Source organism: Papilio polytes, unplaced genomic scaffold (genome assembly GCF_000836215.1).
Source record: "Papilio polytes unplaced genomic scaffold, Ppol_1.0 DF822845.1, whole genome shotgun sequence".
Classification (NCBI taxonomy): domain Eukaryota; kingdom Metazoa; phylum Arthropoda; class Insecta; order Lepidoptera; family Papilionidae; genus Papilio; species Papilio polytes.
This window is the reverse complement of record NW_013526359.1, coordinates 4,888,805-4,913,568: the sequence shown is the minus strand read 5'-3', so window position 1 is coordinate 4,913,568 and position 24,764 is coordinate 4,888,805. Positions and strand designations below refer to the sequence as shown.

Below are 24,764 nucleotides of genomic sequence, written 5' to 3'. Positions count from 1 at the left end.
TATACAACGTGCATTTCTTTTATTGTCCATTAAAATATTTTTATGGGAGTATTCTGTTGTATGTACTTGTACGTACATTTTTACGATTTCAAACCTGCGTGTAAATCATTCGCTTGTAGGAAATTCAGTACAGACTAGCTGTTCCTGTGCGATTTAATCCGCATGGAATTATAAAATCTTTTTTAATTGTCTACATTTGTCACATTCTCAATTGCAAATGTCAAAATTACCGTTATCATAATAACCTTGCTTCCTTCCTTGTTGGCAGCAACTTATGGTCTCTTTCCCACATTAGGGTTTTTATCCAAAATTTTTAACCACTAAGTTTAATAGCGTGAAAATATGATGATATGATTTAGCCTAAAGCGTGACGTAAGTGTAAGGCTTTTTATTAAGAAATGAATTATTCAAAAATATGCTGTAATTGCTGACATCTTAGGCAACAAAGAAGTGTGTTTTTACGCTTTATTATAATAGTATAGATGTACACCATAGTATAATTATATAATTAGACCCTCGAGATCCGAAACTTACTATAAACATTTAATTAATATATAGTAGAACCTCGATAACTCAAACCTCGGTAGCTTAAAAACCTCTATAACTCAAAAAAAATAATATGTTCCTTTCCCATCAGAGCCCAAAACCTCTCGGACATAGACTCTTGATAACTTAAAACCTCTATAACTTAAAATATTTTGTGTTTCCCTTGGAGTTTAACTTATGGAGGTCCTACTGTATTTAAAAATTTGATGGCGATCTAAAAATTAGATCATAGTTTATAATTGCCACGACATTTTTACCAGTTAAGTTTAAATCAAATACATTGGAATTGTTAATTTTAAAAATTGCGAATAAGGGTTTCGAGTAAGTAGGGCATTAAGTCATTAAAACTTACTATGTCATCGATACTATCCAATAGTCAAGAATTATCAAAATGTCTAATTACTCTCTCGAAAAGAAAATTAGCACTTTTATTTTGCGAGTGGAAACGAATAATAAAATATTAATTTGTCAAACAGATTTACAGAAACAAGATCTTTTATATCTTACTGATATCAAAATTTGTCCTACTATAGGTAAGTCGGCGCTGATTGAAGACTGGTTCCCAACAATAGTAGTCATACATAAACAATACTGCCGCTAATGCACGGTGCGTAATTATTTTAATCGTTTAATCTTATCCAACTTTTTCTAAAATTCAAACTGACTTATATAATATAACCTAAATTATAGAAATACCCACCTAATTATTGGTATGGAGTTTAAATAAAAAATAATATCAAATCGGTTTTCTGAGCGATACAATAAAATACAGTTTATAATTAAAATTAATTTCACTTGTACGTTCTATGCATAGGTATTATAGTGGAAATTAAAAATTAAAAATCCTAATGGGTACCTTCCCGTAGACCAATTAGAGGTAGATTGATCAGTATGCATGAACATATAACTAAAATCTACCCTTAATACAGTTTAAAAAAAAACTCAACAAGAACTACACACTATCTTGATAACTACAAATTATGGCTTACCAAATTTTTTTTAGAAATTACGTTAAAAAATGTTGATATAAGGGGAAAAAATTCATCTCACCACTACAATATTACAATGACATGGTAACCTAGAACAAATTATCGAATTCTTTATCATTATTAATGATATTCATACCTTTAATTGTGTTACCATTGTTCCTCTCGCCTTTCGGAACATCGGTGAAAACGTAGACACGAACCAACAAAATATAAATGAAAAACTGAAGGAAATGAAAACGTAAAAACTAAAATTGACACATAACAAAAATCGTCCTATCACAACGATTCTTTGGCATAATTACACAGTCTTTTCAGTCACTAACACAAAAAATAAAGAAATAAACAAACACAACGAATAGTTTCGGAACACAAAATCGTCGATGTAACAGTTCGTAAGGCGCGATCGTGGGAGCAGCGGAGCGAACGTCCGTCCGGCACGCGCGGCGGATACACAATGCCGGCAGATCGAAGCGAGCGCACAATACGCCGCACAATACACCGCCCCGCGCTCGCGAGCGACAGGGACGCACCGAGCCGATGTCACTGCCCTGGAGACAATGCCTTCTCCGGCAGCCAGCCCGCGAACCGAGCCGCCTGTGAGCTGCGCTGCTGCTTGCCCCAGGAATCCGGCCTCACCTCGTCTCCGACGGGCCGAGGCGACCTTTTCATCACCGCGCTATCAAAGAGACGCTCACGATCAATTGTCTATAAGAAATAACAGCGGAGAATCTATAGAAAGCGGTGGGAGCCGTCCTCTTGGAACGCGCGCCGCTGTGTGCGCGGCGACGGTCTCTGTCGCGCGCGCGCGCGGGCCGCACCGTCCCGCTCGAGGCCCCGCCCAGGCGCGCCGTCGGGCCGCGTGTGCGTGCCGGCGCCCGGCATTGTGAAAACGTTTCGCACACCACAATGAGGCACAGGTGGGAGTGCGATCTAGTCTGAGGGCGTTTAAAAAGTCGATACAATCGTTCGCGTTACGTGTATTTGTGAAGAAAATTTTCTTTATTTCGACGTCGACTGGGCGTGTTGGCATTGTGTCGGCGAGGCGTGGCCGAAGGAAAACGTTTCTATTGTGCCATTGGCGCGGTCTATTGTTGTCGAGACTCGCTTTCCCATCGGACCGACTCCGCTCTAAAATATGCCGCGACCGAATGTATTTTTAGCGTCCCCTTATTAATATTTGCATATCATTATATTAAAAAAATATGTTTCAAATATTTCTTTTTAAAATCATGTAAAACAGGTTACGTTAGTGTCACAATGCAATTCTTATTGTTGTATATCTTTTAGACATAAAGATTTGGATCTTATGTAACTATTTTAACAGCGCAATTACAAGGGTCTTTAAACAAGAAAGTAGGCGATAAATTCTCAACGTCTCTTGGCTTTGCTAAAAATACTCTGACACGTACCGTAAAATATAGAACGGATGTTTCTCATGTGTTTATGACAAATTATATTTATTACGAAATTCGTTTCTCATTATCTCGTGGCAAATTGTTATCGTTTATATTATTTATAATACGTTATATTTGAATTAAAAATATTTGAACCACTCGCGTAACGCTTTATCACCTTCATGTTTTTCTCTTTCTTTTCATTAATAACAATTTATTTGGATGTTTACACTGACTTTGCTTTTAGTCACATCCAAATTTTACATACAAAAGCTATACACACTGCTTGCTAGTCGGTCGGTAGATAAATTAGAATATTCTACGACCTAGCATCATTACTAGCAAATAAAAACAAAACCTCTTCACATCTGAGTGTGATTTGACTGGGAGGAAATAATTTATCCATAGATAATATCTGAAATTCTGAATTTATTATCATAATAAAAGCCGTTGGTAACATAATAATTTTCCATATACAAAAACATATTACACGACATTGTATAAGTACGCTATGAAAACATTTCTCTGCAGCCGCATTCCGTCGCATTGAATACAGTTTCGTTTCAGGCTTGGCTTCCTTGTAAACGTAAGGACAATATGACCCATATTGGAGCGCAGCGCAGGCGTGGAAGAATGTGTGTCTCGGGGTATCACTCCCTCCCCCACCCCTAGCCGCGCGTATATGCTAGTATTATCTACTCCGTGGTGTGAGGTGACCCCTCCGTTCCGTACCTTTATTATACTGGTTTCAGCGAAAATTGCTTTTTGTTTGACGTTTAAAGCTCCGCACGGGTCGGATGGAGAGCTTTTATTCGGAACTACGTTTCTGTAGATACACGGCCGGATGTATGTAGCTCACAACTGTAGCTTTTGTGAGCGACGACTTTTGTAACTTACTGTTACGGCTTAGAACTTGATTCTGGTGGGAATACTTTTTTCATTATTTTAAAACGGTAACAGTGTAAAAGTATGCCTTTATAGTGAAATCTGTATTCTATCTAAAAATCTCATGAAAACAATTAAAAATAACAATTGAATCTCTTAGCTAATATGGTTAAAATGATGTGTGATTTAGAATGGAAACAATGTAAGGAAAATCTATTGTTCTAGTAAGTCGTATAAAAATTCGCTTATCATAATTATTTCGTGACCCGTAATGCAAGACGGAGACAAAAATCTGCCATCTATGCCAGGTAGACGCTGCGGCGTATTCCCCCACCTCCCAAACCCCCTTTGTCCTCGGTAATGAAGATTATCGACGGAGGAAACGGCGCTACCGATGCCGGGGGTCGGCGAGCAATTACTTGATTGGTTTTTGGTGTTTTGTTTGAACTGGAGGAACTAAGGGACCTTGTGGAGTGAGGCTCTTTTATAAGTTTCTCCGCTATAAAGATTACTTCTATACAGGAGAAAGATCTAAGATATTATAATTTGAACACAGACCGGTAATAGCTCAGTTATTATACGTTTTCTCAGAAGAAAATGTCTAAGCTTTAATAATTTCAATGCAAAAGAATATAGATTCTTAGCAATCGTCGTTTTTGATTTAAATTAACAATCTGTCAACTTAAACCAGAATACCGTTGTCTTTCTTGTTTATGTATATTAAAAAAAAAACACGTTAACGCAAGCTCGTCTCAGGGCCGGAGAAGGAAGTGGCACAATGCGACGTGAACGCGCGGATTAGATTCAAAGCGTTCGGCGATCTTTAAATAGATAGCGGCCGCGCTAAGTGATGCCAATTAGCCGGAGGCGCGCCCTTCGCCGCGGCAGGCCGGCTTTCTGTCACTCCTGGAATTGCTTCCATTTTAATTATATAAAAAGGAGCGATTGTAGATTCATCAATCTTAAAACGTAGATAGGACAATAAACTTATACAGCTTATGGTCTGATGTAACGTACTGATTTTTTTCTATTATACGCTCAAAATCTGAGCAAATTATTAATGCATTTCATACATGTAATTCTTGACACTCAATATAATTTAAGTTAAGATCCATCTTGTATTCGTTTTATCATAATTAAGCCGGTAAAGTTGAAGATTGTCCCCACGCCCGCTCGTCTCTATAATGCTCCCCCTCATTTTCAACATAACTGGTTCATTTCACCCTTCCCCTTGTGATGTACTTTCCCATATCAAACTCGCACAAACTAAGTTCATTTTGATGTTGTCTAAAGGAATGCGGATTATATCGGGACAGATATGGCCGCTTTATGAAGCTGTGCGTGTTTGTGGAGAGTTGATGAGGCGTTTTCTTTGAAGACAAGACGAAACTTTACTTGATTTAGGTAAATTGGTGTTTGTACCTATACATTTGTTTTGTAAGTTTGTTTAAATATGATTAATATTTTAACTGTTTTGATATAGTTATATTTCACGAGATTTATCAACAACGTAGATTATCTGATGAATATAAGATGCTTGATGTGTTATGTAAATTTGGCTAAACAACATTTTGTAAACTTATTTTTAAATGCAGTCAACTATTAATCTTAAAAAGTCCCTACATTAAGTTTCCCTGTTCCGTACAAAAGTCAATCGACTTTATTTCGTCCCCTCGTTTGTGAGATATCTACGCGACTCAACGTAAAAATATCTTCACTAACTTACGCAAATGGATACATTAGTCTGACTAATATTCATTTGTAGCGACCCCAGCGCCCTCTTTGATATTATTTCGGAAGGTAGTTAACGCAGATGATGTCCGATCCTGTATCACTTACATTTTTTTTTAGTAAAAAACCGATGCTTTTACTGGAAAAATGAGTAGATGTCGCATCCCATTTGGAGCACTTAAGAGCAAACCATTTTGCTTTTTTATCTCCCTAAAGATTTTTATTTACAGTTAGCTCTGTTATAATTTAGTTACAGACGCTTCACTTATTAAAGCATGGTTAGAAAAATACTTATATTTGAATGTCCTCAAAAATTTAAAAATTTATTATACAATGAAAAGGGAAATCAAGTATATTTCATATAAGTATATAAAATATACAGAAAAGGGCAACAACCTTGTGTCTTCATAACTTTGTCGTTTTAGGATTAGAGTTTTTTAATGTCGAGATATATTTAATTGTACTATTAATCTATTCTAAATTAATATAAAAATGGCATAACTCTAATAACACAGTAACATATCAGATAACAATAATTTATTAAAAAAATTTGCATTATATTTTAGCAGATAACGAATAATTAATCCATTAACATCTTGTTTTATTTTATACGAATTTATAATCTATAAATAATATTTTAATCTGTGACCAGTAACACAATAATATAAATAAGTAACACGATATTAACTTGTATAACATTCATTTATTTTTATGATATTACAAAACAGATGCAATCCTGCTTCTATATTTGGCAGAACTTATAACTGTTGGTAACCAAATAGCAATGACTATTGTTTTCCATTTATACCTACTATACTAGCTTTTGTGCGCGACTCCGTCCGCGTGGTATTAAAAAAAAAGTGAGTAGCCTATCTGTTCTTCCAGATTATTTTCTACATTTAGGTGTACCAAATTTTGTCGAAATCCGTTCCGCCGTTTAGGCTACAAACTCTAACAAACATCCATCCATCTATACTTTCGCATTTATAATATTAGTATGAAGTATGATTACTTGTATCGTTACATATTGGTGTCTCTTTCGTTCCCTTTGATAACAGAGAATATACTATGTTAACACAAATTCTACGGCTAAAAGTCTTTGATCTAAAGGTCTTTGTTCAAAATTTAAATATGATTGAGTTCATTTTGAATTTAGGTATCATACTCTGTGTTATTTTTAAAACCTTAATACCTAATCTGTGGTAGAGATGAAAATTAAAAAAATAAAACGTGAGATCGTAGAGTTTTCCCATGGGCGCGGTCACAGGTAGCGGACAATAGGGCATTGTGCGGCGGGCGTGGCCCATTGTGCCCCCCAGCCAATAGCGACGGCCCACAACAATAGCGCACCAAATTGAAATGCCTGCCTCTCTATTGTTGGCTCGTATCCTATTGTGTTTATGAATTTAGAATGGGAATGCTCAACTGTTTGATGTTCGTCATATTCCATTACATAGTCATGCTGTTGTTTTTTAATATATTATCCTAGTTGAATTAAAAAAAAAAAACAAATGCTAGTACCCTATGTGTTCTTCTAGACTATGCTCTACATCTTTATCAAATCTAATGGAGATACGTTCAGCCGTTTAGCTACAAACTCTACCAAATATCCATCTAAACTTTCGCATTTATAATATCAGTGATATACTAAGATTGACAGATAATTTATATCATTATTTTTTGAGGTTCATATAAGAAACTTATTAGAAATTAAATCGATTTTCCATCGTTTATTTAATGAAAGCATTTATACATTTCTAATATAATAGGTAAGTACTATGTGAATGTTACATATGTAAATAAATGTAAAAGAAAATTAGACTTAGAGATACAATACTTAAGATGCGTGTATTTATAGCGTTTTAATTCACGTTGTTTGCGCATATATATAACAATTATTAGATAATTTTAAATTTCCCATACACTATCGAACTTTACATATTACAAGGTTGCCAATTATAAGTAACCCAACTGGGACAACGGTTGAGGCGCGGCTGACGCTGACAGGTGTAGCTGACTGTACAATTAGTGTGACAACCGATGAGCGCGATTGTACAAGTGACCTACACTTGATTCATCGGTACAGACGTGTGAAACATTATCCTAACATTTGTTACTGAGAAAAATTGGTACTTCAAATATTTTTTAAAGGAAAAACCCACAAAAGTAAGTAGATAACTAACATAATTCCTTTGTTAATTACTCGATTAAAAGTTTTCGTTAAACATAATAAGAGATTTGATCCATACTAACTTATCTATAATTCAAATCAAAATGTTATCCTTAAAAGTTTGACTAAATATTAATTTATTATTAACAACAGATGTAAGAATAGCATGGACACGGTCTATAACAATCTCATGTCCGAGTGCAGTAAAAGCAAGCGCTCATTAGCGGGCAGTGGCCGGATGCCGTCGACAGGTGTCGCTGACTGTCCGACGGCGACAAATCGCCGTACTATCGACCGAGTGCGATTGTACCTACACTGTACTCTTGCACTTAACGCGACTGTACATCTTACGTGATTATTTTTAAGCTATTTCTGTTTAATATTTAAGTATAAAAGCAATAATCTACTACAAAAAACAAACCACTATTACACTCCAGGCAGACGAATTGTTACTGGCAAATGGTAGATTCTAGAATGTTCACTTCTGATTCAGCACAGTAAAATATCAAAAAGCAATTTTGCATCGTATACAATATGATGATCTCTAGCCTCGTTTGATATTATTTACATGTTTAAGCAGTTCATGTCCCTATTTTCTCACTAAATTACATAAATTAATTTACCCATATCGTAGTATATCTACATAATTTCAACCTCCTCGTATCAATTAATAACTAAAATACTTATGTACGTAATAAATATAGTATTACGTCTTAAGTACACGTTATAAAGACGTTTTCTTGTGAATCTACTTGCTTATTATGTGGCTTTAGATTTGCTTCATTTCAAATAAACGAAACCCTCACACACGCGAATTGTAAACCTACAAACAACCAATATAACAAGAACCGCCTCGTCCCCCTCGTATGTGTTCCTACTGTTCTCTAAGGGGTGGTGTAATGCACTATCAGAGACCTTTCTTCAATGGACAATGTGTTACAGTTTTAGACTTGAGCAAATTTATATTCTACCGCGTGTTTCGATTCTATTTCGTTGGTGTTAGAGTTTATAATAACTTGTTTTATGTAGCTGAGGGGGTTTGTTTGAAAGTTTGCGGTGCAGATATGTGTGTTGTGCCACCCCCCACCCTACAGTCGTCTCCCCAGCGCCCCCTAGAGCATCGTCTTGGAAATGTTTAGTCTCGCCTCTATAGACATTTTGTTTGTCCCTTATTCTTGCTTCGGTGCTTTCAAGCGAAATAGATAGGTACCGTTTTTGTATGAAAGTGTGGTGGTTTTCTTTTCATTGTATTTGAATGGATGTAAAGGTCCTTTTGAATTAAGAATATTTAAGTATTTACAACATAAAGTGTAACAAGTCTCTTTCAATGAGTCTTCTTTTTACGTTTGTGTTAAAATTATACCTTATTTTAATCAACACAAAGTGAATGTTTTTGCAGTAAATACAAAACACCATACTTATATTTACGATTTAGTCGTAGTACCACAATTCTGGTCATTTGATTCCAACTAAACCACGACTAAGGGTCACTTAACTCTTAGTTCAGCTTAAAGATTGTCGATCTGAAATAAACAAATGAAACGCAAATTTTGAAAGTATTGCGTGAGTGTTTTTTGTATTTCCGACACGACTGACACATCTTATCTTGCCGATTGTGCGTCACGTCACGCGACCGGGAATGGAAATAAACGTAATTACGTCCTGCAACACAGCGCTGTTACCACTTCGATTCCTAATTGCTGAATATTGCATTTATGGTGTTTAAAATAAAAACAAAACATGACCGTGTTAACCTAATGTGACGTCATGGAAAAAATCACGAACCATAAAACAACTATCTCATTTTAATACTCCAATTTGGTAGAATAAAGAGATTTTTATTACGTTAAGTATATATTTGCTCTAGTCTGGTTCATAAGTACACAGGTACAAGACTTAATAGTTAGTCTAGGTATAGTAACATTTACACAAGCATCATCTGTAAACAAAAATTTATGAATATTTTATGTGGATTACTAAAAAGGTAGAGAAAGACTAAAGAAAGTATTGAAGGATTATATGAAAGAGGTTATGCTTAATAAGGGAGTGAATTCAGTTATAACGGCTGATATACAAGGGTAGGTTGATGACACAAACTTTTTCATTTTAAAACTGTAACAAGTAATGTAAATAACAAAGAGATTTCGTATGTAAAAGGACAAATAAAACAAAACATACCCTCGCGCAGAACAGAAAGAGGACACAAGAGGTGAGGGGTGAAGAGGGGAGACAAGAGGGCCGAAAAGTAAAAAGTGGAAGGAAGAGCACGGAGGAAGAGAGCAGTCGGGCCTTTGTGTGACGCCCTCACGATGTACGGTCAGCAAAATAGACTTCATATTTAATTAATTAAATAACTTTTGTAAAGATGATAGCGATAATAATTTGCATTTGTTTTAATTCTAACTCCCTAGTTAGTGTAATGAAACGCCATATTGCACAAGACTGTTATTTTATTATACCCTCTAAATGAATACAAAATATACAGATTATAAAACAACGACTTATTTAATACAGATACTATAGTTAGTAACTTGGGACATATTTTTATGTCACTCTTATGTGGTTTATCTAAATGAATGGTCACTTTAAATGTTATAATCTTGAAATAACGTGTAAACTAACATTCGACCGCGACTCCTTCAGCGTGAAATAATAATAATAATAAAAACAAAAGTAGCTTATTTTTTTGTCCAGATAATAATCTACATGTAGTCCAAATTTATATGTGATCCGTTCAGCAGTTTAGGCTACAAACTCTAAGAAACATCGATCCATCTAGACTTTCTATTGTAGAATATTAGTATCATTACCACGCCGACTAGTTTGTTGAACCTTTACTTACTACTATAAATAAAAAAAAATCAGAATAACAAATCAAATTTATAATATTACATGTCATTTTAAAAATATTCTTCTATCGGTACTTTCCAGATACAACTTTGTAAAGCCGTGGGGAGGTGAAATTAAGAGACACTTTGTGTTGATTCATAAAAGAATGTATGGATATGTGGGTACTGGGTATACATTGACGGATCTCTTTACTGTTTTTTCTACGTTTTATATAAATTAATTCTAAAGGACAGAGAGCTAATGTAAAATATTTTATCGCAGTTAATTGAGACTCATTTCTAATGGTTGACTTTTGAAGATGTCAAAAGATCTTTCCTTTTATTATATATTTTTCTTATTACATACAAGAACTAGATTAAACATTTAGCTTTTTTTAGAGAGGTTTTTTTTATAATAGCGTGGTTAATTTTCACTGGTTAATACTAACATAGGAAATAATCACTTTTTAATCAAGCAATATAGATTACGATTTTGCTGCCTGTAGTTAGTCTTTTGCTAACGAAGTTAGAACTGACATTTGTTATTCATTAAAGTCAGAGGTCCTAGCACGAAAATTTGCGCTTAAGTATTCAAACCGTCACAGACTTTTGTATGAAATTTGTCGGTGTAGTTTACACGCGATGTTTGGTCAATGACGCTGTCCACAAATGTTCGTACTACGGCCTTTGTATTACAAAACACTGCGATCCTGCTTAATATAACATAACGATAAAATAAATCAAAACTAGATAAACATTTTTCTCTAACCTCAATAACTATATTCATGATGGACTAAAGTGGCAAGGGTGGGCAGGAACGCAAATTATAATAATTTACGGCCAATTAGACCCGCAGTTAGGCATCAAAACGCCCTAATGGCCTACGTAAGCTGTTTATTGTAGGAAATATTATTTATTAAGTTATTTCGTTAGTATCGTCTCTTCGGTCATTATGTCGTTGTGAGGTGTTATTTGACATGATAATGGCATAATGTCATTCGGAATGACATAATTGTTAATTACATCAAAAATAAATCATTGAATATATTCTCGCAGGTGTCTTGTGGCAACGTTTTATTCTGTTTATTTTAAATCACAATTAGGAATTACATCGTGAAGATTATGTTGACTTCGAATAAAATTTCTCACAAATCAGTATTTGTAAGTATTAGTATTTTTAATTTCTTTTATTTCATGCCAGTGCATGAAATAAAAGAAATTAAAATCAAACTATTTTAACAGTAGAAAAGAAAGAAATGAATAAATGATTTTATTTATAAAAATATGTGTTCTATAATTAAAGATAATATTTACATTTTCTACACGTATTATACTTCCTCCAGTACACTTGATGCCAAAAGTATTGTCTCAATATATCGAGTCCGAGCAAGGGACGGTCGACTGATTGGAATCGCCTCAACCGTGAATAATTAAGTCCTGTCTAAAGCGAATGAAGACAGTGTGTTTCAGTACGCGAGAGATTTATTCACTTTGTTATCTATGTCACAGAGTAGACAAAGCAGCTGATCCAATTGAAGTGTTCAATATTCAAATAGAAACTTTTTATATTGCCTTATACTGTTTATGCGTTAGATGATCGACTTTCTGGACATATTAAGCAGTATCTACTTGATGAAATAACATTAAAGAATTAGCAATTTACTGCCTAATATTAAAATTTATATCGTTGTTAAAACAATAATATAATTCAACTAATATGGGAAGCGCCTAGAAGCTATTTAGGAAACATAAAAGTTATCATTTTTAAAGATCTTCAATATTAACATGCCGGAAAAACAAATTAAAATAAGTATTGGTTTGACGGTTTTATGTAAAATATTCGCACGCCCCCACAATGACGTGTTACTATTTAATAATATTGATTCTATTTAAGACTACCTTTACCTGACTTCTGACCTTCTCCTGACAATAACAAACAAAACACAAAAGACTTGAAGAAATGGCCAAGGGAAATAGTGATTCATTTTTATTGGTATTCGAGACTAGTAATAGTCAATACTAGTAGTAATAACCGCATCCTTTATGAGGTCGTTTAACAAAGCATAGGAAGATAATACTGGGAGCCAAAAGTTCTTTCCTAACGCAGTTACATTGGCATTCTACGCTTCCTCTCATGCTATATTATGTAATAGATGAACAGAAAAATAGGGTTGCCAACGTCATGTTTTAGTAAATCCACGTATTACAAAAACACTAAGGTTACCAAAGTATTTACCTCTTGATGACTTCGACATGTACTTTATGAGTTAATTACTTTTTGACAGTTGCTGCAAAATGTCTTCATTGTGCAAATTAGGGTTGTCAGATTGTATAACAAAATAACCATAAAATGGTTACATTAATACAAAATGTTGAATGCACTGCAACCTTAACCTGTGGCCTACTCATAACCGACGTCTTCTTAATAATTAATATCCTTCAAGCACACAATAAGATCTGACTTTGACACTGGCATCCGTTTTATGTCTGACTTATGGCGAACAAAGTCAATTGTGTGAGCTAAATCTGGTCTGAAATAAGGCAAAAACTGATCGGGACCGACTTCGTTGTGAGAGATAATCTTTTATGCTACGTTCGCATTTATTTGATAAACAACCTGATTGTCTTGTGAAAAGAAGTTTTTACATGTCAAAAATAAAGGAATCAAATTCTGCAACATTGAAAGGAGGTTATGTGTTTAAAGTTTTTAATTACATATTAAAAATCCTAAAAACAGATTAATGTTCTGTCATCTTGGATCAAGTATAGTTTAAAAATTGCTTATAATATATTTGTATGGTTTGGTTGTTTTTTTTAGGTAATCAATTTCGATCTGACATTTCACATTGATGTATTATCGATTTTTTAAATTGAAATAATGACAGTGCAAAAATATGATTTCTTTTAGTGTTATCATACTTTGAGATGAGTAGGTATACGAAATTGCGAACGAGAAACAATTGTTCATAATAATGAAACTTTCACTGTCTTTAGTAAACTAATTAAGGAATGTATCTGTATTCTACATAATAAACATGTAAGACATTTTATATCAATTCCCACAGCATGAGGTGTAACTTAAGGCTAAGACAAGTGAACTGGTACTTCTAGTTACATACAAGACTTTCTTAAATTGTTGTCGACTTCTCACGACACTGCGTATGTTTAGCTTTCAGTTTCCCAGCCAGTACAGTTGAGGACATTTATTTCCTACCCACGGTGAAATTTCGCATTCAGTGACAGATACGATTCTAAGTGGGAAGGTAATTTAATTCTTTGAGTGTAGGTCCAATTTATAATTTAAGAGATACATTTGAATCCATTAAATTTGGAGGTTCCTTAAGCAGCGTTTTAGTGTCTTCACGTATAAAATTCCATTAGAATTAGGTTGACCCTTAACCATCCACCTATTTAAGAACACTTCATGAGCTGGGAGAAAACTGGCATGAGAATCTTATTTTATTTCGATGATAAACTAAACATTAGGACTTTGTGAATGAAATAGACGGGTGTGTTAGAATTATTTTCATCGGTGGCATCTTGCATTCCGAAGTAGCTGCTCGCTGGAACATGTTACAGTGTTGTTTATGACACTCGTCCCTTCCTAGAACATGTCCAGCGCGTGACAATGCTGGTATTGTGCGACAACGAGACGAAGAGACAGACAGTTTTACAGCATGTTGATATGATTGAAACAGAACACTCTCCGAACATTAATGTGTCTTGGAAAACGTTCATTTACTTACAACGAAAACTCATCTTTAAATATAAGGCTGAGAACTAATTCTAACTATTGTTTAATGAAAGCGTATTTAATACTTTGGGCCTGTCCCACCAAATTGTAAATTTTCTGATTACAATCCGATGTGTAAAATATGTGATGGAATTATCGGATTTTGTTCCCTTAACTGACAGTGACGTCATTTTTAAGCTACCGAGTCTTAACCAGTCTAAAGAGAGTCAGAGACAGAGACACAGAGTCTAAAGAGTATTAACCAGTGGTGGGACAGGCCCTTAGTAATGTAAGTAGTAACTTTTGTTTCCTTTTATTGACAAAATTTTTATTCCTTTTATTTTAGGACGAGAGAGAAAAGACATTGAGTATATGTCTCCCTTTCACTCTCTCTTTCTCACTTGCTGTCTCTTTCTCTGTTTTTTTTACTACAGTGGGTGATGTTCTCTTTCGAAGTCGCTAACTAATAGGTTAGATACTGCTTTAGACAAAGGATAATGTTCTCCATATGTAACTGTCCCTCGCGAAATCGGTTTAGCATCAAAGCGTATTAAATGCTATATTATTATACCTTTCATTCGATCCATTCGCCTTTCTTTCCCGTGATATATCTGTCAATCGGCGCATTACTAACTATAGTGTATATGCAGTGCGGAGTGCGAGACACGGCCGTACCGTTCTGGCAACGTTTCCGCTTATTATTGCAGCCGCGACGTCAGAAGCACGCTTTGTTTGAAGTCCCTATAGTTCAACCAGTGCATATTGGTGTTTGAAATATTTTTTGCACTTTATCCATTGTTTAAACAGTAGACGGCGATAGAAGTACACAACATAGTAAGAATCAATTTAAGTACCTTAAAAATGGAGAGAATGAATTATGAGTATTGTTACATCAAACACGCATGGGTCAAACACACATATTAAGAGCGGGCGCACATCTTTGAGTAAATTATCGCATAACTTTTGTGCGATTGTCAATTGTTTCGCAGTAAATTCAACTATTTATAAAATCGAGTAGTGTGCGCACCTCCATATAAGCTCATAGGAATCAAAGCGCGCCAAAAATTATGCGATAGCTTAGTCAAAGTTATGCACGCGTTCTGAGTATTTTAAAATTATTATCATTTAACTTTAACGGGTACAACGTTTAGGTGGGCTTCACGCCTCTTATCTCTTAAGGAAGTTACAGCTATTACAACACCAAGTTGTGAGAAAATTGAACTCATGAGATTTTATGCGAATTAAAGGTCTAAAATTAACTCGGGCCAATATGCAACAAACCGACTATGGTATTATCGAGGAGCGCGCGCGCATAACGGTTATGAATTATTGTGATCTATTCTGGTGGCGTGCTCTCTTAAGAATGGACACTGCGTGAACGCGAGTGTGTTTATGCACTCCATTTCAGTAAAGGATGCGAACACTTATTGATTTTATTTGAAATTAAGACCGGATCAGATGCGTTCCTACGTCAATACATTTGTAGATACAATTTCGTTCTCTCTATAGGAGCATTTAAGTTACATATCTACGATCCTATTTTATAATCAAATTATTTAAATTTCTAGGAAGTCGATACCAATTTTTTATGGCTTACCAGCTGTAGCGCCATTTCGTTCGGCTTATGGGTTATTTCGTATTCTTCCTTGAAAATAATTGTCATCACTTCGTTTCTCAATTTCGAGTTCGAATTCAAAATTCAAAATAAAATAACGAATTCTTAAAATATTTTACATGTGGAGAATTTTGAATAAAGAACAATATTTTGTCGATGACAAACGGCGGATGCGATGTCGCAAAACGTCCGCGGTTCCGTCGCTGCCCGAGCGTACAATCGCCGCTTCCTGCGCACGGATTTAGTCTCCGCGCATCCATCATACTTAGTGAAAAATTAAAGACCTTATTTATGATTCATTTACGTGTTTATTATTCAAATCGCCGTGACGAATTTTACGAAGTAGTGTAATATATTTTGTTCACATCACCATGAAAAATGCATGTAGAAAATTTACACACACACATCGATTTTCAACGTGGCTGTAAAAGTGCTAGCATTTTGAAAACGAAAAACTGTTTCTATCTTCAATTCTAAATTCAAATTCGAAATTCCGTTATCTCTTGTTGAACACGATCACGACATGACATTAGCGACTTGTTGCCGTGGAATCACTTTACAGCTAGATAAATGTTTGCCAGCAACCCCTATTATTTAGGGTTGCATTGTTCATAGGGTTGTGTACACTGTACTCAATATTAATAAATAATACATTTTTGTTATACTGTTACTACATGTTTCATTTTTTTTATGTAATTGTAAAATCATTTTCATGCGTTTGTTTATTAATTAGGTATATGTGTAGATACTAATTATCATTAATTTTAGTATGAGATGTTTCGTATGTCATACTAATATTATAAAGAGGAAAACTTTGTTTTTTGATTGTAATAAAATAACTCAAAAACTACTTTGCCGATTTCAAAATTATTTCACCATTACAAGTTACGTTGTTAGTGAGTAACATAGGCTATGTTTTATATTTTTATTACACGCGGACGGAGTCGAGGGCGAAAGCTAGTAATTAACAAAACTATGCATTGGCGTTATTCAGGTAATCACTAGGATAGAAAACAAGCTAATTTTAAAATATATGGAGTTAAAAAAACATGCTTTTTACTTTTTACCTAAATATAAAATTTATTTCGATACCAAGTGTTTCAAAGAAAATGATGATAAATTGCTTTTTCATTATTTTAACGACATTTTGACAACCCTAGTAACAGTATGAGTACACTTGTTGCTTGTCCTAACAATGAATTTATATCAATTTGATAAGGGGCCCGCTTCTACCCCTGCCTTCGGGAAAATTCAAATACTGTGGACGGAATTTTAAACGACTTTGTACGAATGTTATTGTCGCATGAAGTCCTAATTATTTTGGTTTATCTATCTACAGGATAAGTAAAATACCACGAACAAACAGAAGACAGGCATGAAGTGGATTCTGAGTTTCTTCTATTGAATGCGTGTGCTTGTGCCAATTTTCCGTCCCGCCTTTTTCTTATAATCATATTAAAAATAATTAGAGAAGTAGAAATGAATTTGGTGGGGGAGAGGGCACATAAGTAGGAAGAGTATTCTTTTTCTGTGCGTCCCAACTTCTGTCGATAAAAGATAGGCAATGCATCTGCAATTGCAGATGTCTACCAAGGCTTGCTCGTTTGCCTTGTAATAATATAAAAAAGAATCTAACATTATGTACATAAAAGAAAATAACTTTATTACACTGTAAAGAAATACCCCTTTTAGGAAGAGGAATATTTGCAATTAAATAAAGGTCGAATTATAGGAGCATTCTAATGTAAATTAGAACAGACCACTTCGCTGTATAAAAAGTTTTAAAACTCGTGCCATCTTAGTCTCCATTCTTACAATGAATATTAATTGCCATCGAGTCATCTTCAGTACGGACTAAAATGGACTTGCTTCGATCGCCTTCTACTGACTAGTTGAATCGATCTTTATACGGAAACGTGGTATTTGTTAATTAATTGATGAATTAAACCGTGTGCCATTCAAGTAGCAATATTTTCGATTAAATTATTATTTTTTGTTGAAAATTCTGTTAAAAATTTGTCGGGATTCGAGGTGGTAAACTGTTCGTTTACCACCATTTTTTACTATAATAGCGAAGTGAATTTTGCCTAGAGATATCTCTATTTACTGTTTCGTCCCATACCATTAATTGATAGAGGAGGGGACACAGAGAAAGAGAATATCTTCCCTTCCTATGCATTCCGTTGTCTATCATATCACAGATCTTTGTTGCCTTCATTTCGCTAAACTATTCAAACAGAAACAGCCAATCATAATGTTTGTACAAGCTTTGTAAGAAACGGCAAACAAATCAAGTTTTTGTTGGGATAACGTTCAATATCTCGCACTAAGGTACAATAGTGCGTGGGTTCGACATCTCAATCGCATGTTGTTGCACTTGTTCTACGTGTAATCGTAAAATAGGATACATTTTGAATTTAGCGAACAAACCTTGCTTACAATAGACGCATTGGTACATTCACGGATTGGCTTAACATGACTTAATCCGTTTGGACCTGTTCGCCTCAATGTTTTTGATTTATTTTTAATTGTACTTTAAATAAAACTTCGTAAAATATCTTTCGATGAATAAATTAAAAAATATAGTTTATGCAACACTGTAAATACAACATCATAACAATCGAACGTGTGAAGTATTGGATTTTGTTCCCTTATCTGAGAGTGACGTATTTTTTAAGCTATCTAAGCCTCTATCAGCCAATGGTGGGACAGGCACTTAGTTTTTAGACATGCTAGATAGCGCTTTTGATCAATAAAATACATACCGATGCCTTTTGCGGTAATTAAAACCTATGAATGCGGTATCCAAAAAAAAAAAAATAAAGAGAATCCCTTAAAAATACCGTATTAATGAAGAATTTAAAACATATCACGAGTTCTACATTCGTGCCGTCTTTACTCGAATTCGAGTTTACCGGATTTTATAGCAATCGTGCGCACACGCAAATGTTAAGCCGGATAATATAATTGTTGAAGTAGATTGCAATTGACTTCACGACCGAGGATCGAATGATCCTAAGAAAACATGTGCAATTACCGTTTTAATATTAATGTCTTGTAAACGATGGTTTTACGACAAACGATCAATTTTATATAGGAAATGTGAACGAGTATTATTTCATTATAATTGTACTGTTTATGATTTACATAATTTTTCATCATCATTATTTACAAGACATCTGAGCTTTTTACGTTCTAAAACTGATTGTTAACTGACACTTATCAATGTTCAGTAATTAACGAGTGATGTGATATGACAGATGATGCTACTTTTAAATAGAAATATTTAAACATTACAACAATTTTTTAGGTTAAAAACAATAATCAAAGATTAAAATTAATTGTTGGTAAGTAATCAAAATGTAATTAAAATTGATTAAGAAATTAAACAGGGAGGCTTTGTCGCAAAACGACGATAACGCCCCATAAGTCTAAAACGAACAAAACTCAATAATCTAACTGTTTTCTTAAACAAATATCGGCCAACTTAACCACCATCTTGGCCAAATCTGTCAAAGAATGTAAATATTTTAAATTATCGTATCTTAGCAATATATATCTTGATAAATTGTCCGCTAGCATAACCTTAAATAGATTCTCATTTACTTACAAGTGACGTAAATTAAGTGAAGACGTTTATTGGTTAGTAAACCGAAGCATCCGTGCAGTCGTATTCACTGCGTTAATGTTCATGACTAATAGTAAAGTATTGTTTATGTCTGTCTGTCTATAAGTTCCCGTTAACTACATTTTTATAGTCCTCTAATGTCAGACTAAAGTAAAAGTAAGTGATTTGGACTATTGTAAATTTCCTTGTATGTAAACTTAGGGCGGAGTTTCATTGGTTGATAAGTCAATCGCCAAACCAAGCATCTTGAGGGGATTTAGTTGAGGAGTGTAATGCGCGATAAAGAGAAGTACTCGTAAAGAATATCGCCCAACGCATGCGGGCGCTATGGCATGCGTGATCAATCTCTCGCTCTACACATGCGAGCGTTAACAAATAATGAAACTGCACACTTGGTATATATTACAATTTTCTTTAGTAACGTATTTTGATATAAGAATCTTTGCCCTATCTAACAATATTTCTCTAAACTTAAAATACATATTTTCCTACAATAATATAAATTGGTATGTTGGTCACGTAACGTTGCAGGCACGTTCATATAACACACAGGAATTCTGCGGACTTCTCAGAACAACATGGTCGAATAAATTCCCGTTTTATAATTATATTGGAATTTAGGTAACCTTGTTAACTATAATTCAATCGCTAGTAAAATGTTAAAAATTATATCAATTCGTATAAAATTGTGCTACTTAAATTGTTATTGTAAACATTGCCGATCTCGATTTATAGTGTTGTAAAATAAATAAAGGAAGACACAGTTGTTGGATACATCAGCGCATTTTCTTACAAGATTCCACCATGAACGGTCGTGTCATGCTGTCATCTTGGTGATAGCAGAAAATGGTTCTTTAATTTCATTATTTTGAGACATTTTAGACGCCTGAAGTAACTGACATAGTATTGAATTCCACCCAATATTGATCAAAATTATTGAAATAAATACTTATTCAACGCTCATATTGAAAATTTAACCTCAAAATATTTACAATATTTAAATCGACCTCATGACGTTCTGTTTATTTTTCAGCTTCCTTGATCGCGGACAGACTAACATGTTATATATCCTGACAGATATTTGTGAATTATTCTTAACTACCAAAGATATCTCGCTCGGCCGTCCTTATTCCGAATCCAAGCCGTCAACCGAAAATTTGGAACTCGAATGAAATTATAATTTAACGCACAATGATTTGTGAATTTTGAATTCAATTGCGGTTGCATGTTATTTATAATTGCATTGGTACATTCATTTTGTAAAGAAATTTAATTCCTTCCAATTTTAACATTTAGTTTTTTTTCTTTTTATCATTGTTTAAAGACGCTATATGGTTTATTTCTTTATTCTTAAGGGTAATGAGTAATTGCTTTTGGGTGATCGCACACAATTGTATTGTATCATTAATGCTTATCGGTTAATGCAAATAGTAACTACTCCTCTAAAACTTTTGCAGTTTTGTAACATAACCTTTCATTCTTTCTATTCTTTTATCGACTCGAAACCTTTTTCCGAAACTTATTCAATTTAATTTCTGTTAAAGATAATAGCACAATACAGTTACATGTTAAGCTACCGTAATTAAATTATAATTTTGATTAATGCCCTCCACTTACAGACCAGCGACCTGGCAACTGACCTCTCAGTTGGCACGAACACTCATTACCCGCCACCGCAGCGAGGATTGACAAAATTATATTCACTCACTACTTGGCTTCATATCCAACGGTATTGCAAAACGATCAAATGAAACTTTCATTCAGGGAATTCACAGCACTGATATGCGACAGATATATAAAACTAACACTAGTGCGAGCGAAATAGACAATCCATCTCAAATCTTGGCAATTGTCCACCGGAAGACGGCACAAAGCAATAAGACAATATTGAAATATGAAACTGAAATACAAAGGCCCTCCATTCAGTCGCACGACGAACGTGTGATTAAATTAGGTAATTCATTACATCCCTATTCAAGTCCATTTTACGATAAGACCTAAATCTAGCAGCGAAGTACAATGTAAGAAATGTATGAACACAATTATTTGGTTAATTTATAATAGGTCTGACTAAAACAGACATAAAACCAATGAACAGACTTACTGCCATAGAAATGAGCACTAAGGGACTACTTAAGTGAATATTAAATGGCCCTGTAAATATAAGAGTAGTACTGGTTAAAGTTGACAAATGAGGACCCAGTAGGAAAATGTGCTAAAAAGTATTGGCTACGCCATTTGCAAAATTTGTAATTAATTTGTGCACTACTATCAGGATTATCCTTATATTAAGTCGATGTTACAAATACTTTCTCGGGTATTTTCGTGACAGGCCCTCTGATCAACTTAACGGAATACAAAATTCCATACAACTGCGAAAGGCACATTAAAAACATTTTCTATAGTACCCGCTTTCACAAATACGTTTAAATCGACGATCAATCAAGCTTTGTCTGATCACTCAATGGAATTTTAAATTGGATTCCTGTTAACAATACAAGGATTAGATTGCGTTTACATTTGTTCATCGCTGTACAAATGATATCCATGCTTAAATGCTTCACACCCTCTACTTCGATAAGTTCGTTATACATTGACGTATCGAACCATACAGAAATTTATCTTTCTAATACGGAAAGTGCAATGTATACGTCAATTATGTTTTTGATTTTTCACGCCTTTTTGATGCATTTGCAGATGATTGCTGGTTACAATGTCGTATGGATTATAGGTTATTTATGAGAGTATTTGTGATGAAGTTTTAATGTTTTACAACCTGTATCAATAGGGTAAAAAAACATATCTTACACTAAAGCCTAAAGCGTGTCGTTAGTGTAGGGTTTTTATTAAAGAAAGAATTATTCAGAAATGTGCTGTGATTGTTGACATTCTACGCCACAAAGTAGTATGCTTACGCTTTATTAGTACTCGTATAGAAGTATAGATATAACACATGTTCTGTATGTATCAAACCAAATAAAGAAATATAAATGTTTTACAGCGGCCACTTTAGCTCACTCTAAAAGCTCACGAACAAACCAGTAGTAAAATATTACGGTGCTATAAACTCTACAATACTACGTACTCTGCGAGCACTCGCTTCGATTATCTTCCGTATTTGTCTGTACTTTATAGCGGTATCGCTCTCGCTTTTATTGCTTTTCGATATTATTTCGCATTTTTTTTCGCTCCGTAGACTATTGCAACGATATTTCGTGGTTAGAATAACATGGATACGACGTAATTTTTTTAAGAAGATTGATACTTTTTTATTTTTTTTTATTGTTAAACCTAACCTTAATTAAAATAAGTGCAATTTCTACTTTAAAATTAGAAATTTGTCTACTATGGTAAGTTGGAAGGATTATATATCATCGCGAAAGAAACACTTAACAATATGATGTACTGTCGTCCATAGAATAGTTACTTATGTTCAAATACGTAATTAAAAATAACATCCTTAAAAAGGCTTATCTATACTATTCTAACGTGCTCTCACACTGTCCTCTCCACAATACCTCTTCAACCTATCGGGCATTTGAAAAAAAAGTTAAAATCACCCCCGAGCCCCATAGAGACTCGTAAACTAGCCCGACCGCGTCCGCGCCAATTAAATATGAATGTACTGGCCCACTCTCATTACTACGTGAAATTTTTAGTTCGCTGAACCCTCCGGTTATTTTTTTGTTTATGCTTATAGCGTCTTTGTACCGTGGGACAGGTCAGTCCTATAAATAATTTAAAATCTACACAAGATAATGTGAAGTTATACTATATTGGACGCGAACTATTTGAATAAAGATAAAGGGTGAAAAGATATAAGTAAGGAACATATTATTACATTTCTTTTCAAATATTTATGACCAATAATAACTTATTCTTATTATAGGTAACAACAAGAACATTTTGCAATAAAATTTCGGGAAATGTGTGCATCAGAGTTTTTGAATTTCCGTAAGAACATTTTCGTAACGTCTTCAACAAAATTTGTTAGATATATCGATGTGATTTATGCTCGGTAGGAGCGCTGCACGAAAAATACTCGTAGAAGAACTCAGATATCTAAAAATGTTGTGGAATAATCTAGTATTAGTTAATAAAAGAATTTAAACGTATGATTTAAATCAAAATTACTATAATTTTGGAAGACTATCCCAAGACCGACATTATCCGTTTTTAATTTCTGAATAAAAAAAATATTTATACCAATTTAAATAACCCCTATCATAGTCATATATTAATGTCATAATACAAAGAAATATAAAGATTTAATTTAACATAACGTATCCACTTGCATAAAATAACTTAGTCTGAATTAAATATGAAATTAAATGTATGTACGTGTTTCTTTACTAATTACTGTGAATAATAGCGAGCGAAAACTACTCTAGTAATTAAAGGAATGATTCCCCTTAGGTTGTTAATAAATTCATCAAAAAAATATCACCTACCTTAACGAATAACGACCATTGAAATAGTCTTGAACAATCCAAAACCTGACGTGTTTTTGTTACCACCTTCGTATTATAGCGCATCTGCGTCATCTATGCTAAATTTAAAATAAATTTTCGACTTTAAACTTGAAGTAATAGAGTGCATATCTTAATTTGAAGCCGCAAAGAAGACTATGCTGAGATATATAAGGGGTGTCATAATTGCGGAGTGAGACAAAGTCGCTTCAAAGGTATTGTAGGCGTTGTATAGAATACACTCTCTTAAACATTTGAGTTGATGTCAACCACACTTTGTCGTTTCGTAATTATACGATCGTCGTAGTGATGTGCATACTACGGAAATTATAGTCTTATAACAATCTTCATACATTTAAAAACACATAGTCTAAAATAGTACACATTATTCAATTAAAGGTGGGTATAAACGGATTTGTTTGTCCTTTCCTCTACCCACTGCGACATCTGCAAATAATTATCTCTCTTGTGGCATAGAGTCAGCAATCACAGTATATTTTTGAATAATTCTTTCTTTAATAAAAAGCCCTACACTTACGACGCTTTGGGATATATATTTTCACGCTATTAAATTTAGGGGGGTAAATAAATTGGAAAAAACCCTTCATATGGGAAGAAGACCATAAACTATGAGCTACCAACATCAGGGAAACAAGATTGCCATAGTACGGTATTTGTTATCCAATGTCATAGACTTTCGTTGTCATTTGTTTATTTGAATTTTGACATTTGCAATTGAGGATTTAACCAATGTACACAATAAAATAAACTTTTTA

The 24,764-nt window shown here is 34.1% G+C and overlaps 1 protein-coding gene across 3 annotated transcripts in view; it reads right to left on the bottom strand.

Annotated features, from left to right (window-relative positions):
- Window positions 1–24,764, bottom strand: part of LOC106105518 (transcription factor SOX-6) — a 216,112-nt gene that overhangs the window by 94,426 nt on the left and 96,922 nt on the right. Inside the window, exon 1 of one of the 3 annotated variants that reach the window (XM_013285883.1) lies at window positions 1,672–1,991. The exons of the other annotated variants lie outside the window; for them this stretch is intronic. The gene's annotated coding sequence lies outside the window, so the exon portion shown is untranslated. Of the gene's footprint in view, window positions 1–1,671; window positions 1,992–24,764 lie in introns of those variants that run through there. 3 annotated transcript variants of the gene reach the window in all.